Here is an 18793-nt window from a genome sequence, read left to right on the forward strand (position 1 = left end):
CCCCTCCTCCTATACGAATTTCAATAAGAGAAAAAGGGAGAAAAGAAGAAGAGAAAGAAAAGAAAGAAGAGGAAGAGAGAGGGAGAGCTTGGACGCATGAGAGTTTGTGCACCTTCACCCTCTCATCTCCTCTATAGCAATATTGTCCTTCATTGGTGTCGATTCAGTGACTATTGAAGGTAAGTATTGAGTTATATTTGTAGGTTTAGGTCTTGTGTTTAATTTCTTCCAATTATTACAAGCTTGTATGCTTACTTAGGTTCTCGACGGCCTTTCCCTAACGCCCAAACCTTAAGAACTCCGTGAAATGGGGTGAAATATAATAACATGCGGACTATTATCCCTAGGTGGCCAAGTACCAATTTTAGGATAAATTTAATGATTTTGAATGCTAGAGTGATGTGCATGAGTGATTTGAGAAAAAACCTAGCTACAAACCTATATATTAGGTCCACCAACATCCATACAACGATAAATTACTATTTGTTTAGTTTTCAACATGTTTGAGCATGAAATTGGTGTTGCATGATCATCTCATATTTGGTTCTTGCATGATTTTTCCTATAACATGTATGATTGTATTATTTCTTCTTGTATTCTTATACTATGAGTGGTGTGTTGTCCTTGGTCTCTTTGGTAATCTAGCACCACACGCACACTTGTTAACTCATGTTATTAAGAGTATTGCATTTATATTAATAACTTGAAACCTCATGCTCGATGTATTGTGCGCATGATTTCACTTGTGCTAGAAGATGAACTCTTAATTGTTGAAGTGTTATTGAATACAATCCATTTTCTGAGTCGGTCAGGGAACCGGGATTGGCGAAGGTGGTTTCCGTTGGTAGGACCATCCTATGATTAGACTGACGGATTTAGGCGAATGCGAATTGGCAACAGTAGTTGGACTATGTGGGTTGCTTGCACCCAATGTCATCTGTTACGTGCTCGCCTGAACTTGGACGGTCTAGTCCACTTATTGACCATGTTTGTTAACCATGTTTACTCACACCTATTTGAAACCTGGAACACCTCTCGCCCATTGACACCCACTGACAACAGTTAGAAATTAATCCACAGTCTTGTGAGCCGGGCATGGTGAAATAGGACACTATGTCAGAGCTGTCGGCCTACGATGGGGTGACGAGCCTCCTCATAGTGACCGCGAGCGATCCCGCTTCCCAACACTCCCCACGTGCTTGAAATTGGGGGTGGGAACTCTGATGGGGCCTCGTAAATGGATGAGGGCATTGATATTGTCGAGGTGTACCAGTTTTCCCAACCTGTTGAATGAACGAAATTAACTACAAACTCAGCTAATACATTATTCACGCATTGCATTAGTTAGGATTTGGCGACTCAGCAGTTTAGGTCACAACGAGGGAGTGTTGGTCATGCGCAACCGTGAGACGACGAGGGAGTGTTATGAGAGAGGTCATGCATCATACATAACTCATGCATATACATTAACAAAGACTAGTTCGTGATTTACGAATTTATGTTTTTTATTAAATTCATCATGGAATTGTTATTTGATGTAACTTATGGCTGATAGCACCCACTGAGTTAGCTACTCACTCCCACTCTGGGATGGTGTTTTAAAACACCAACCAGACACGTCATTAGATGCAGGTGAGGCAGAGCTCGACGAGCTGAGCGAGGTGAGCATGGATGAGGAAGAAGAGCTTTCCTACTTCCAGCTTATGGGTGGATCGCTGTAGATTGTGCGGGTTGTTTATGAGTTGTTGAGCTGTGGATCTAGCGCACCATTTCTTTTGGACATTTATTTTATAAATTTTTTTGGGCGACGCCTTGTGCGACCCGTTTGATGTTCCCATAGACTTGTGTTTCTTAGCCGCTTTTATTTTAGTAGATTAGTTGTGGTTCTGGTTTATGTTCCAGCCGATTTCTTTATTACTCATTTAAACTTATTTATGTACAAATCACCATAATTAGGATATAAGTGATACCTGGGAACTTGGAGGCCGAGTTCCTACACGGCCCCTGAAAACCCAGAATGTTACAGCAAAGGTGTAACCCATCATCAGAGGACAAACCTCACCCTCTAAATATCGTCTGATTTTGTTTATACATTGAGTGAGTGGCTGAATAGGGGACCGATCTCGTCAGATCTCGGTCATACACTATGTGTTTGCATATCTTAGCGCTTAGGGTCATAGCTGTTCAGTTTCAATTGAAACCCCAATTTTAATTCCGGCACGATCACACATGTATAGCCAGAGACTGAATACGCAATGTGCGAATAGTTTTTGGCATACCCTGTAGGACCACAGACTACTTGGTTACCATAAATATTTACTGTATACTGGCCATACCAAGCCTCAACAGTTTTTGGCACACCCCGTGGGAGCCATAACATGAGCCAGTATGAAAGTAATGAGAAAGCGAGATGGCCAACAGATCTTTCTGAGATAACGATGACTTGGCTATGTGATATGCAAATGGTGAATCAGCATGTTAGCATTTATGAGCTCAAGCCGAGTAGTTACGAGTTCAAGCCAAGACCATCAACAAATGGATGGTCAGCCAGGCCAGAAGCCTGAATATGATATTTTTGGAAAGAACTCTTACCATGCCGCAGTAAAATGTGTGTCAACCAATTGTTGATATTAGTTCTATTGAAAATCTAGCATCGATACCAGTAACGCCCTGAATTTCGGGGGTCGAGTAAGACCCAACTCCCGAATTTCTGGGTGTCACTTATGCCTTGCGGAAGCGAGTGATTTGGGTTCATTTAGTTGGTGCATGAACATTCAAGAAATTAAGTGGATCATGTAAGAATGCGGAAGTAAACATAACTTAAGCCTCAAGACTCGACTAGCAAAAAGATGTGTATTCGATCTGCTCACGGGACCATGTCCCACAAAAATACGTATAGTTAAAAAATATACAAAATGTCCCTGCCCTGCGACCCCATCGTTGGCCCTAGGGCAAACTATAGAGACCCGTCTAGGAGCTGGAAATACCAGACCTCCTCCTCTAAGTCTATGGATGCCTCGTCCAGCGCATCGAACTCCATGATACTTGCATCTAAGATAGGGTCTAGTTGGTATTTTAAAACACCGTCCCAGAGTGGGAGTGGTGATCAACTTAGTGGTTCCATTAACATCAAGTTACACAAGTTATCAAATTCATATGCACAAATAATGAAAAGCAATTTAAGTATACAGTCTCTAAATACTTTTGTTAATGCACATGCATGCTATTATGATATGATGCATGCCCTCATCATCCAACACTCCCTCATAGTGACCCCATCTTCACATTCGCAAATGACCAACACTCCATCAACATGCGATCTCGACTGCCGAGTCGCCACATCTAGCTAATGCAATGCGACAATGGTCATATTAGCCGTGTGTTTAGTTAAGTCCGTCCGTCCAGTAAGATTAGGGAAACTGAGGCACTCCCACGAAATCAAGGCCCTAATATGACCGCGAGGTCGAGAGTGGTCGTAGAGGCTTCGTGCTTGCGATCCTCAATCTGTATGGGTTTGTCACTCCCAGTTAGGGGTGTACATCAGGCCGAACCGAGTCGAACTAGGCTCAACCCGGCCCGCTCAGTCACCAGCCAAACCCAACCCGAACCCGGCCCGACCCGGTCACCGGGCCAACATGTCCAGCCCGAACTCGGCCCGATCAGCAATCAGGCAAGTTCGGGTGAGTTTTGGACCTTACAGCAAGTTCATGGCTCGGGCAGCATTCTCACTTCTGTCTCAAATGGTTAGGGTAAGGATCTAGGAATATATATATATATATATATATATATATATATATATATATATATATATATATATATATATATATATATATATATATATATACACACACACACACACGAGTCGGGCCAGGTCGAGTTGGGTTTCGGACCGAGTCGGGCGGAACTGGGACATGTTTGAACTCGGCCTGAACTCAGTTCCGGGTTGGGCCGAGTCGAGCGAGTTAACTGGGCTAGCCTAGTTCGTGTACAACCCTACTCCCATCTGAACTCATACGAAAGGCGGGTTTGTAAACTCAATTTGCTCGCGGTCACACAGGGAGGCTCATCACCCCAGTGTAAGCCGACAGCTCAAGCATAGTGTCTCATACCACCATGACTCGACTCTCGAGACTTGTGGATCGTATCATAAGCACTTGTAAGTGAGCGTTACAGGGCCGTGGGGTGTCCTAGGTTCAAACATGCGTGATCATACATGGTGAACACACATGTTTGGCCAACTAGTGGACTAATTCAGGTGACTCAGGCAAACTATGGCGCAACCGGCATTAGGTGTAAGCATCATGTGTAATCCAACTACTGTCAGTTGTCTCTCTTTGACTTGGGTTGATCGGATTGGCCCAGGGCAGCCGATCCAGTATGGTTGTCCTTGTGAATTTTTCTGATTTGCTGGCTAACCAAATTGACCAATAGACTAAAATTCTATAGCTTGCCACAACAATTCTATTCAGGAATAGGCAACCAAACTTATCAGTATTTTAGGATATTCTAGCTAATATAGGCAGATAAATAGGCATGCAAGTGCATTATTCAATCATCGTAAAATTTACAACAACAAGATAATTACGCGCATGTATCAAGGGGAAAATGTGGAGCATATGGGCATGGAATTTCAGTGAATCTAGTATATTCTAGCATGTAATCAATGATCGACAGCCTTAAGCGAAATTTGTAATTCATGGAGGATAATAAGACTAAGGATTAGTCACTAGTTAGCATGCAATTCACAATTTCACTACACAATTATTATTTACGACATAGGTTCGATAATTGGCAACCTAAATATAATGGTCCGCACGTAAGGGTGGTCCGAAAATTCTCTAGCGCCGCTTCTAGGATACCAACCGAGCAATTGACGGATTTGACGCCCTGCGACGAATAGGTTAGCTTGTAAGAGTGCATTCGACAACCCACACGGCTCAAATTTTTAAAGGGGCTAGATGATTACATTTCTATTGTCAGTGACCCATTCTCTATGGTGGGGCGTGGTTGTGGGATTCGACATGGGCAGCGGCAATAACGAAAATCCCCCAAATCAGCTCCCCAAGGAGCTCCCTCTCTCACTTCTCCTGACTCCCTCTCTCCCTTGCAATTGAAATTTTGTATGAGAGTGAGGGAGTGTGTATTTGGGCTTTATATAGTCTAGTTTTTGTGTCTAAATAGCCATGGGGGCCTTTTTTTTCATCATGCATGCCCCTAGTGGGATGGTTTTTGGTCCACATGGCTCCTATAGGGGCCCGTTGGCTCATCCTCGCCATGGGGCAGTTGCCCCATCATAGGATAAGCGATCGGTCCAAATTTGGTGGAGATCGGATGCCTTAATTAACCCATCATAGGATGAGCGATCGGTCTAAATTTAGTGGAGATCGGATGCCTTAATCGACCGTGGGGACCCTACTTGTAATCGACAGCTATCGGTGCTCGATCGGGGCCACAATTATACGGATATGAGCAGGGAAATATCCTTGACTCATGTCTCGAGTTTAATCGCAATCCAATGGTCGAAAAGTCACAATTTTACAATTGAGTGGTGGGGCCTACTTTACGTAAGTTTCACATTCAGGTCTATGAGTGTTGCGTGTGTCAAGCACTTCCTTCCCAGCCCAAGTTGTGCTGTTCAGGGCACCATTTGGGTTTCCCATCCGGGGTGGACCTCAAGCCCGGTGAGGCCGACGATTTCTTATAGTTTCAGACTTAGTATAATTTTGACGGGCAGCCCACGCTCATTTTAGTCAATCGGAGCGAATTTTTGGAAAGCCAGCTCTTGCGGTCCTTACCGGGTCCCGGTCATATCTAAGACTAGTTGTGTCTACGATGTTACCCTCTTAGAATTTTTGAAATGTGGTCATTCGACCTTATTCACTCTCACTTCCTGAAGCTACGCACATGCTCCATAAGGACTGCTTAATACGTTCCTGAGGCGACTCGCTGGTGGACGCTCTAGGGTCTGGTGTCATTTTGGCTCGGATGTTACGGTACCGCTAGCACTGTAGCCACCTCTTCTATCACAATGGAATATTCATTCAGCTCCAATCTAGGAGATACAGAACACTCCACTGTCCGTCGAGCTTAGGTGATTAGAGCGGGAGGTCAGGAATTTTATTTCTGAAAAAGTAAATCAGGATATACCTAGGGGAAGCCACTCCTTGGGAATCCATTATATCATGGAAAACAAAACCAGGTAGGACATAAACCACATCCAATGCCCGAATTGCATCATTTGAATCGTTACCAAAGTATTCAAATGGTTCGTAAAGTAATAAGCCAAGTTCGCGACCGTATTACTACCTCGATCAACCATAAGCCTTATTCAAAATGGATTGATTGATAATCTCCATTGCCACGACCTATTTTGCCGTTTTCCAATCAAGACGGTCGAATTTCTCTTTTTTCGATCATGATGGCCGAGTTTGACCAAGACGACTGAATTTACCATTTTTCGATTATGATAGCCGAGTTCAACGAAGATGATCGATTTTAGCATTTTTCGATCACAATAATTGAGTTTGACCAAGTCGACCAAATTTGTTGTCTCTTGATCATGATAGTCGAGTTCGACCAAGACATGCAAATTTGCTGTATCTCGATTAAGATGACTGAGTTCGGCCAAGTCATCCAACTTTGACGTTTTTCGATCAAGATAGTCAAGTTCAACCAAGATGGTTGAAATTAATGTTTTTACACAATCGAGCAATCATATTTATTGCACCAAATAATGAATTAACATCACATTCACCATTTACCAAAGGCGAAGCGACATGGGGGGCAATGTTGTATCGTATTCTTAACCGTTCTCAGGAAACTCAATGAAAAAATGACATGTTATTAGTGCACTTAATTGCACTTATGTTTGTCAATTACGTGACTAGTTTTGTCTTGATATCAGATGAGTTCCTGACAAGTAAAGACCGGTGACGCAACTAAAACTGAAACAGGAAAAGCTACATTAAAGACGAAGAACTGCTTCTACGATCTTAAACCTTGTAAATAGATGATCCCAACTCAAAATAGAAATACCTACCTAGGTCATATATTCTAAGCCAATTCCTAGTCCACAGTTTATATCCTATAGTTTTGGCTTAAGCAAGTCCCAAGTTGATGAAAGATGTATTGGACAAAACAAGAAAAATAGAAAAAAATTTCCAATGTCGGTAGGACGAAGGTGCCACCAAATAGCACATTTGGTACCACCAAAGATACTTTCAGTGTTACCAAAGGGGCTCAAAACAGTCCGGCAAGCTTACAATGATAATTCGGTGTCACCAACTGAATATTTCGATAACATCGACTGCCACCGACGAACAAAGTTCGATGCCACCAAAAGAGACCGTTTTCGATCAGCAAGTTGGGTATTTAATTTAGTACTACCGATAGATAATTTGGTACTACCGAAGCAAGTTCGGTGGTACCGAATATTACTTCGGTAGCACCGTAAACTACCTGTTTTATATCTATTGGAAACTTTTATCTATAAATATAACTTGTAGGAACTGGCAAAAAGTATGGATTAAGGCTATTAAGAGTCCCTAGTGTAACTGAAGCTTATCTTAACCTACCTAGACTCTATGCATATGAGATTCATGCTCTCTTCATTGTGATTCATCATCTAAAGAGCATTCAAAGCTCAAATTTATGAAGAACATGATCTCAAGCCTTCACTAGAATATTGAGACCAAACCTATAGGTATATCCTTGATCTCAATCATATTCTAGTGTATCCATCAGTTGAATCTCTTAGAAAACCCATTCATAACTTTCGTTAGAGATTCAACCATGTCTCATAACCTTGGTCACCTTTATAGGTTATCATATATCACCTTTATAGGTATATCATATACAAGGTTTTTTATCATTAAGCTGAGTCAACAGGTAAATCCAAGCGACGCGATTGGGGGAGCATTGGGAAACTGATTCAAGCATGGAAGCGCGAATATCAAGCATCTCAAGATGAGCTACAAAAGTAAACTCAATCCGATAAGTAAGTGTCATAATTAAGAGTTCAAAAGTTTAGTCTCCTTCCTCATATACGATTGAGACTAAGAGTTTGCTATCAACAAACTCGATTAGGTTCCTAGTGTGGGACATTGGCTGGTGGGCCTAAAGGTGTGCCTTGTGTGGGACCCTGGTCGGTGGGCCTAAACTGTGGGTGTCTTGTGTGGGACCTTGGTCGGTGGGCCTAAACTGTAGGTGTCATGTGTGGGACCTTAGCCGGTGGGCCTAAACTGTAGGTGCCTTGTGTAGGACTTTGGCTGGTGAGCCTAAACATGGGTTCTAGGTGTAGGACTTTTGCTCTTGTAGAGAGCATAAATTGTATTTTTAGTATAGGACTGTAAAGTTTATTAGTGAACCTGTTTAAAACCATTGATAGTGAAATCCGATGGACTCTAGGATTGAGTGTGGATGCCGGGAGTGGAGTAGGCACGTAGCCGAACCATTATACATGCTTGCATTTGAGATTGTTATTTGCGCATCTGTTTAATCATGCTTATATATGCTTGAATGTTTAAATTCTTATACATGATTGAATGAATGTTATTTAATTGATATGAAGCACTCCCCACACACAAGCTCACTATGAAATAGGCTAGTTGCTTTATTGAAATATCTTAAGCTGCCTATATGATTGGACCCTCTAATTTGCTTGGAAGCCATTAAAGTTACATTGGCTTGCTAAGTTTATTTGTAAATCATTTAAGTTAGGCAATAGAAGTTTTATTTAGTACAATCACTTGAAAAGTTCTATTCACCCCCCTCTAGGACTATAAAGACAGTTCCATACTTCTACTAGTGCAGTGCAAACTGCAATTTTCAATTGGTATCAGAGTGGGTTCCTCTTGAAGGGCTTAACAACCTAGAGAGAGATCCTAAACAGAAGTTGGAACAATGAGTAAAGAGGGACCAGCTGTCTCTCGGTCTCCTCTCTTTGATGGCTCAGACTACTCTTATTGGAAGTCCAGGATGTCATATTTTCTACAAGTTGTGGATACTGTGGGAAGTTGTTGAGAATGGATATGTGTAACATCTTGGATTTTTCATTGTTTTGGATTTCCAAAAATCCTTGAAATTTTCTTCTGTAATTAGCTTATAATATCACTTACTGACTATTAGCACTCAATGTTAGTTGTACATAGCTGGTATCAGTAAAGAACCGCACAAGTCCGATTAGTCAACCATTGAAAGCCAACGAATTCGCTCGATCACTTGAACATTAGGTGTAGCCCCATGATTTACTCACAAATGACCCAAATCTAACTGACCCATCGCTAACTAATCAAGACAATCATGATTCAATTAAAGATATAACCGGGGCCGAGTCAGATAAGGCCCGGATCTTAAATAATAGACCTGTAACATCCTGGATTTTCACTGTTTTGGATTTTCAAAATTCCTTAAAATTTTTTAAAAAAAATTTAATTAACTTATAATATTACTTATTAACTATTAACACTCAATGTTAGTGTATGTAAGGGTGGTACCAGTAAAGAACCACACCAGTTCGATTAATCAGTCGTAGGAAGCCAATGAATCCACCCAATCACTTGAACATCAGGTGTAGTGTAACGTCCCGCCCAACCAAAACAGTGTCCTGAGGCGTCCACATAAGATTTGCCACAAGACCGTTCGTTTAAACTACTCGTAGTGAGGTATCACGAATAAATTAGACCAAGATTTGCCCAATTGATTAGGTCAGACGGGTCCTGATAGAACCTAGTGTGGGCCTCCAAGTCAGATGGTTGTTTACACCTAGCGACAGCCTGTGCAGGCTGTACCGCGATGCAGGAAGGTCAGAAAAATCTAAAAATTTAGGAAACCATAAAACTCACTGGGCCTGTGGACCATCGCGGACCACGGACCCATTGGACACTCAAAAATGGGATCTAACACTGACTAAATGCACCCCACTTATGCAAGGACCGGAATCTAACGCTCGCAAATGAAACTGAGATACAAGGCTATCTAGCCGTCGGATCTCTTCTACATTTTCAGGGGAGGTCTAATAAATCTTTCTACACCCATCCATAAACTCGGGGACCCGATCGTGGAACGGTGACCGTTAATTGCAATTTGGGCCCGTACGACCAAACTCCAGATCCGATCGTCCCCAAATTTTGTGTGGCTCTTCATCGGGCCATGAAGCAAATATCCTGTGAATTTCATAACCAGAGGGCCGCCAGAACCACTCCAATCACCAAAATGGACCCCACAAGGCCATTTGAAGATCGGAACCGTTTACTCAAACCCCATAACCGTTCATCCGTTTGTTCTCGAATTTTATATTGCCCCTCATTAAGCCATCAGGCACCTACACACTAAATTTGGTGGCTAAGGGGGTGTTGGGTCCACCCCAAAGTCAATGAGGAATCCTAGAGGGCTATTGCGGGAATTCATTGAAACTTAAGGCCAGAGGGCCCAAATCTAACCGATCCTTCGCTAACTAATCAAGGCAAGCATGACTAAATTAAAGATCTAACCGGGGCAGAGTCAGATAAGGCCCGGATCTTAGCTAATAGACCAAATGAACTCTATTACTCTTTTAGCCTAAAACCGACGGTTTAGAGTGATTATGACCAAATATCCACTGCCACTAGTTATAAATAGGTCATCCCATAAATATAGTTAATCCAAACCCTGATCATTGCCCATGAAAAATCTCAATACCTAATTCATTCTAGAAACGTCCCGATTTTTTGAACAAGCTTTAGACCGCTCGATGGTGGGCTATTAGTTTCAAAATTATAGAGTAATGTTCGTCTTACTGGGCTCGACGTCCATCGCGGGAGTCGAACCTAGGTAGTGTTTAGAACCGCTCAACTTGAGCTGAAGGATGAGTGCATGAGAAGTGCAAATACCCTAAAGAAAGGAACTAGAACTTAAGTGAATTGAGTCATCCACTCTTATGCAAAGTTGAGGATTTCGGACCGTCGGTTTGTGACCAAACTTCACATGTGGAGTAAGGATATTTTCCTGCTCATATCCGTATAGTCGTGGCCCCGATCGACCATCGGTGACCATTGAACAGACTTCTAATCGTATCTGTCGATCGGCGCATCCAAATGACGGGCCAATCATGTTCATACGTAGATCATAATTAGGGCTAACTATCCTACAGTATATATCAATATGTATACCCTATAGTGGGCCATAGATCTTGAAAAGACCCTCCCATAGGTCTAGTATAGTAAAAACCCAACACTTGGGGCCATTTTCACCAAATCTGGCATTATAAAACGGCCTCATTTGGGCACCCTCTCTCCCCATACGATTTTGCCCCAAAGAAGGAAAGAGAGAAGAGAGAAAAAGGATAAGAGAAAGAGGAGAAAAGAGGAGAAAGAGAGAGGAAGAAGAGAGTGAAGGAGGGTGTTGTTGATGGTGGGGCCCAAGGAAGCTCAACCTTGCAACTCTCCACCTCTTCTCCAAGAAAACCCTCCACCACAACCGCAAGAAATGCTTCCGTTGATTATGTAGGTAAATCCCTCACCCCTTTTTCCTTAAAACCCTTGTGATGAGAAGAGATTTCATGGATTTTAACATGCAAATGGTTGTTTTAGGGAATCCGGTCGTCCGACCCCAAAAGCCTTACTCCTACGTCGTTTCCAAGTCTTCAACGATCCATAGGTGTGGACTATTGTTCTTAGGTGGCATAGCACCAATTCTAATATGAGATTAATGATTTTGGTTGCTTATATGTCATATTTGGAGAATTTAGAGAAACCTTAGGAATTGTAGGTTTGTTGAAATAATATGGAATTGTTGCTTGACTCTTATGATGATTGATTTTGCCTCTCACATGACTTGATGTATGGTTGACAATATGCCCATGGTTGCTTGATTCTTTTCCTCACATGTGGTGTTGCTTTGTGTGTATGATTTATAACCTTGTGCACATGATTTCTTAAGATGGAGGAAGTGTTTAACTTCCTCACACACTCACACACCCACACGCACCTTAGTTATTAACAATGTATATTTGCTTGCGAGGATGTCTGTATTGTATGGATGGAATGCATAAGTATAGGATACTATTATGCTTGGTGATTTTTGGATAGTTGGTATGCTATGGATCCCCTCACCCTCCTTGGGTTGGTTAGGAATTTGAGAAGCGACGGTAGTCCTATCGGTTGGACTATGCTATGGCTAAACCCATGCGTTTGGGCATGTGTGTTCGGGCGGCTGTAGTTCAACTACATGAGTCCCTTGTGGCAGATGTCACTAGCCTCATGCTCGCTCGACACGGGTGGTCTAACCTACTGTCTGACCAACTTTGATTGTTAACCCTGCTTGTTCACACTTGTATGGAACCTGAGACACCCTACAACCGTTGTAGCTCATCAATAACCCACTTGAAATTAGTCCACAGCCTCGTGAGCCGGGCATGGTAAAATGGGACACTGTATCCGAGCTGTCGGCCTATGCTGGGGTACCGCGCCTTCCCGTAGTGACCGCGAGTGATCCATTTCTCATGGCACTCCTCATGTGCTTGAAGTCGGGGATGAGGAACCCGACGGGATCACGGACCGCGGGGTCTCGGCCTCACGCATTGGGGGGTCTTGGCCTCGCAACCCGTTTAGGACATTGATACATGGGGTGTACCAGATTCCCAAATCTACTGGATGAATGGACCTAACTAATCACACGGCTAACACGATCGCATTGCATCGCACTAGTTAGGGTGGCGACTCGGCAGTCGAGGTCGCACTGAGGGAGTGTTGTCATTGGCAATCGTTAGATGGTGTCGTACGAGGGAGCGTTGTGGTGAAGGCATGCATCATGTCATGCTACATACATGCGCATTAAAAAGATTATTTAGACATATGTGATTGTCTGCTTTTCATTAAGATCATATTATAATTGATGCCTGTGATAACTTGAAGTCAATAGCACCCACTGAGTTGATCACTCACTCCCACTCTGGGACGGTGTTTTAAAACACCAACCAGACCCTTCTCTAGATGCAGGTGAGGCGGAGCTCGATGAGCCGAGCGAGGTGAGCAAGGATAGGGAAGAGGAGCTTCCCTGCTTCCAGACTTTCAACGGATCCGTTTAGTTGAGCTCGGGTTAACACAGGGTATGGACTAGGGCCCTAATCGCTTTGGGTTGTGTATGGGTGGGACTAATTCCCTATTTAGATGACTTTAGATTCATTGTCTAGATATTTTTATATTAGTAGCAATTGATACTGCTTATGACGTACTTCTGCTTCATGCCTTGCTAAATCCATTCATTGCCTATGAAATCATCCAAATGTAATTAAAATATGAAGCCCATTAGGGCACCCATGACATCCGAAAATTTGGGAGTCAAGTTCTTACACGGCCCCTGAAAACCCGAGGTGTTATAAGACTAAATCAACCCCGTTACTCTTTTAGCCTACAACCGACGGTTTAGAGTAAACATGACCAAATCTCTACTTTCACTAGGTATAAATAGACCTCACTATAAACATAGTTAATCTAAACCCTAATCATCGCCCACGAGAAATTTCAATACCTAATTCATTCCAAAAATGCCTCGATTTTCCAAACAAGTTCTATACCGCTCGTTGGTGGGCCACTAGTCCTAAAACTATAGAATAATATTCGTCTTACTGGGCTTAACGTCCATCGCGAGAGTCAGACCTGGGTGTTGTCCAGAACCACTCAACTTGAGCTAAAGGACGAGTGCATGAGAAGTGCAAATACCCTAAAGGAAGAATCTGAAACTTAAGTGAATTAGGTCGTCCACTCTTATGCGAAGTTGAGAGTTTTGGACCATCGGTTTGCGACCAAACTTCACACGTAGAGTAAGGATATTTCTCTACTCATATCCATATAGCCGCGGCCCCGATCGACTATCGGTGACCGTTGAACAGACTTCTAATCATATCTGTTTATCGGCGCATCCAAATGGCGAGCCGATCGTATCCATACATAGATCATCATTAGGGATAACTATCCTACGGTGTATATCAATATGTACACCCTATAGTGGGCCCTAAAGGCTAGAAAAATCCTCCCATAGGGTTAATATAGTAAAAACCCAACACTTGGGGCCATTGGCACCAAATCTGGCATTATAAAAGGGCCTCATTTGGGGCACCCTTCTCCCTATACGATTTTTCCCTAGAAGAAGGAAAGAGAGAAGAGAGAAAAGGGAGAAAGAAGAAAGGAAGAAGAGAGGAAGGGAGAGTAAAAGAGAGGAAGGGAGAGTGAAGAAGAGCAAGGTGAACCTTAGATCGAGGTGGGGCCAAACAAACCAAATCTTGCAACTCCCTATCCCTTCTCCAAAGGAAAACCCTACTCCACAACCACAATAATCGTTCCGTTGATCGTCTAGGTAAGATTCATCATCCTTTTTTTTCTTGAAACCCTTGTGTTGAGAAGGGTTTTGTATGGGGTTCTAACATATATACAAATGTTTGCTTTAGGGATTCCGGCCATTCGACCCCAAAAATCCAAATTCCTAAGTCGTCTCCCAAGCGTTCAACGATCCGAAGGTACGGACTATTGTTCTTAGGTAGCCTAACACCAATTTTAATATGGGTTTAATGATTTTGCTTGCTTGGATGATGTATTTGAACGATCTAGAAAAAACCTAGGATTTGAATGTTCGTTTGAGGATTGCATAAAATTGTATGTTTTATTTAGTTCTCATATGATGTTGATCGTGCTTCTTACATGATTAGGTTGCCATGGATGACTACATATTTATGTCTTGCTTGCTTCCTCATATGATGTGCCCTATAACATGTATGATTCATTGATTCTTGTATATTTTGGTTATAAGGGATGTAGGGAGCGCTTAACTTCCTCACCAACCCACACCACACACACACCTTGTTTGCGATGTTCTTAGCTTGCTTCCTAGGAGAAATTGGAATTGTATGTAAGAAATATGAGAACATGATGTTGCTTATGCTAGTTAATACATGGATAGTTGGCATGTTGTGGATCACCATTCAAACCTTTGGGTTGGTCAGGAATATGAGGAAGTGAAGGTGGTCTCGCTGGTAGGACTATCCTAAGGCTAAACCCATGAATTTGGGTGAGGTTGTGTGAGCGACAGTAGTTAGACCACATGGGTCACTGTACCCGATGTCGTATGTCATGTGCTTGCCTGACGTGTGTGGTCTATCCTATTTACTGACCACCTTGTTTGTTAACCTTGTTTGCTCATATATGTATGAAACCTGGAACACCCTACAACCGTTGTAGCCCATCGATAACTAAATTGAAACTGGTCTACTGCCTCGTGAGCCGGGCATGGTGGAATGGGATACTATGTCCGAGCTGTCGGCCTACGCTGGGGTGTCGCCCCTCCCCATAGTGACCGCGAGAGATCCCTTTCTCTCGACACTCCCCGTGTGCTTGAGGTCAGGGATGGGGAACCCGACGGGATCAAGGACCGCGGGGTCTCGGCCTCACGTGTTAGGGGGCCTTGGCCTCGCAATCAGCTCAGGGTATTGATACGTGGGGTGTATCAGATTTTCCAACCTGCTGGATGAATGTACTTAACTAAGAACTCGGCTAACACGATCACATTGCATCGCACTGGTTAGGGTGGCGACTCGGCAGTCAAGATCGCTTTGAGGGAGTGTTGGTCATACGCGATCTTTAGATGGAGTCGCTCGAGGGAGTGTTGTGGCGAGGGCATGCATCATATCATCCATTATGTATTCGCATTAATCAGAGTAGTTAGGTGTTTATGATTGACTGTTTTTCATTAAGTTCATAATAAAATTGATGCTTGTTATAACTTGAGACTAATAGTACCCACTGAGTTGATCACTCACTCCCACTCTGGGACAATGTTTTAAAACACCAACCAGACTCTACTGTAGCTGCAGGGGTCGAGAAGTACGAAGAGCCTGTCGACGCGAGCTTAGATGAGGAGGACGAGCTGTCCTATTTTCAGTTGATGGGCGGCTCTCCATCGGCTTGACGGGCAAACTTTAGATCGTTGAGTTGTGGACTCAGCGTTATTCTTTTGGACATACTATTTATTTTGCGATTTTATTGGGCAAAGCCTTGCGCGACCCATTTATATTCTTTTGTACCTGTATATGTTAACCTCTTTCATTTCAGTAGACTAGTTGTGATTGTACTTCATGTTCCAAGGAATTTCACGCTGCGTATTTTAAGCTTGATTAAACACAAATTAGTAAAATTAATTATAAGTGACACTCGAAAACTTAGGAGGCGAGCGATGCACGACCCCTAATTTTCAGGGCGTTACAATATGTACCTCCAATTGAACAAGTGGTACTAGACAACAATACAACTGTCTCCAAACCAAAACCAAAAGAGAAATAGATTACTTATGATAAAGAAATGAAATTACATGAAGTTAAAACCATGAACACTATTTACTGTGGAGTTTCACAAGAAGTATTCAATTAAATCAGTATCTGTGAAACTTCAAAAGAAGTATGAAATTTATTGAAAACTGCTTATGAATGAACCAACACAGTAAAAAGATCAAGGTTGTAGCTGCTAACCTCCCAATTCGAAGGCATAAAAATGGAAGAACATGAAACCTTCATAGAATTTTTCACAAAATTGAATGTCATATGCAATTCCATAGGAGGATTAGGTGAAATAGTTTCTGTACCCAAAATTTGTAGAAAAATATTAAAATCCATACCGGAAAGATTTAATTCTAAAGTCACCACAATAGAGGAATGTAAGAACATTGATGAGATGAAAGTTGAAGAGCCTATCCTATTTGCATTAAATAAAGTATAGGTATTTTTGAATTAAAAAGTGAACTCCGATTGCGTCCCAATTCGGAGGTATCTAGCTTAGAACAGGCATGACTCCGAGTGGCCAACGTGATGTATGTGTTTTATCCGCACCGTTCATCTATTTTTCGGTATCATTTCAGAAAATATGCCCAAAAATGAGATAGATCCACGACACGGGTGGACCACCCAACGGGGATTAAACTCTTATGGTTGAAAACTTTTTAGGGCCTCAGAAGTTTTGAATCGAGCTGTTCCATCATGCAGGTCCATGTGGCTTTATGAATAGGTTGGATTCCAAATAAAAATCACGGTGGGCCCTCGGAAAGTTTCAAGGGTGAGCATCATTATCACCGCCGTTTCCTGTGGTGTGGTCCACTTAAGCCTTAGATCTGTCTAACTTTTGGTCCTGTACCATAAAATGCCACTGAGAAATAGATAGACGGTGTGGATAAAACTCTTAAATCATGGTGCCCACTCATAGCTGGGGAAGGATGCAATCCAGGTTCCCAAAAAGTGTGACAGTTGTCTAACATGGGAATTTTAAATTTTACCCATAATAACTAATAAATGCACATTTTCTTCGTTTTTGCGTGGAGCATGCACATACCATAACAGCATTGACTCAAATAGACAGTGACCCATTGCTTAGTGTTGTGGGCCCCACCATGATGTATCTGTTTTATCCACTCCGTCCATGCATTGCCAGCTAATTTTGGGGCAAGAGCCCAAAAAAATAAGGTAGATAGAAATCTCAGGTGGACCACACCACAGGAAATAGTGGTGATCAAATTCCCATCATTAAAAATTTCATAAGGCCCAGTGTAATGTTTAGTTTTCATCTAAACCGTTGATTAGGTCATGTAAACATGAATGAAGGGAAAACACAAATATGCTTGATCCAAAACTTATGTGATCCTCAGGAAGTTTTTAATGGTGGGTGTTTAATCACCACTATTTCATGTGATATGGTTCACTTGAGATTTGGATCCACCCCATTTTTGGGCTCATGTCATAAAATGAGTTGGGAAAATGAATGGACCGCATGGATAGGGCACATACATCACACAAATGTTTTTCAACGCCCACAAATACTGACCTTTGAAGAGGTCTTGTCTAATCCCAATACTAATATTGAAACAAATGTTGAAATTCAATAAAGGCTATTGTCATGTCTCATGATGGTATGAAATCACATTTTGTATTTTTATATTGGCTGAAGTTATTACATACACCCTCCAATCCCATAGGAGTCTCTACTCAATCCTAGCCGTGGAGAAACTCAAGTGGGCCACACTAAAAGGAAGATAAAGATGGGAGTGTGGTGCCATCATGGTGTGTATTTTTCATCAAAACCGTTAATTAGATGTAACCCACCTGGTGAATTTAAGATACATAAATCAGTCTATCTAAAATCTACTAAGGCCACACGGCATGAAATTAGAGGTTTTAGGAGCAATTTTGTATTGATTCCATCTGTGTGGTCCTTTAAAAATTTCTATCTGACTGATATTTTATATGTATGGTTCAAATAAAAATTATCACCTTATGGACAGAATGGATTTACAGTCTTGCATGTCCTATGCGCTACATAAGATAGGCGTTGTTGTAGACTTCTCCTTTCTCTTCCCCCGTTACACCTGGGAGGATGAAATTTATGGAAGTGGATTAGGTGACCCCAACATCACCCATATCCCTGGTGACTGGAGTCTGTAAGGCCCACCGTGATGTATATGTTTTATCTACGCCGTCTATCCATTTTTCTAGCTCATCTTAGGACATGAGCCCAAAACTGAAGTAGATCCAAATATTAAGTGGACCACACCACAGGAAACATTGGGAATTTTGAATGACTACCGTTGAAAACTTCATGAAGTCCACATAAGTTTTGGATCAAGCTGATATTTTTGTTTTACCTTCATCCAGGTCCATGTGACCTTATGAACAGGTTCGATGGCTAATAAATATCACGTAAGACCTAGGAAAGTTTCAACCGCAGAGGTTATTATCTCACTTTTCCTGTGGTGTGGTCCACTTGAGTTTTAGTGCTTGGATTTT

This window comes from Magnolia sinica, chromosome 12 (genome assembly GCF_029962835.1).
Source record: "Magnolia sinica isolate HGM2019 chromosome 12, MsV1, whole genome shotgun sequence".
In the NCBI taxonomy this organism is placed as follows: Eukaryota; Viridiplantae; Streptophyta; class Magnoliopsida; order Magnoliales; family Magnoliaceae; genus Magnolia; species Magnolia sinica.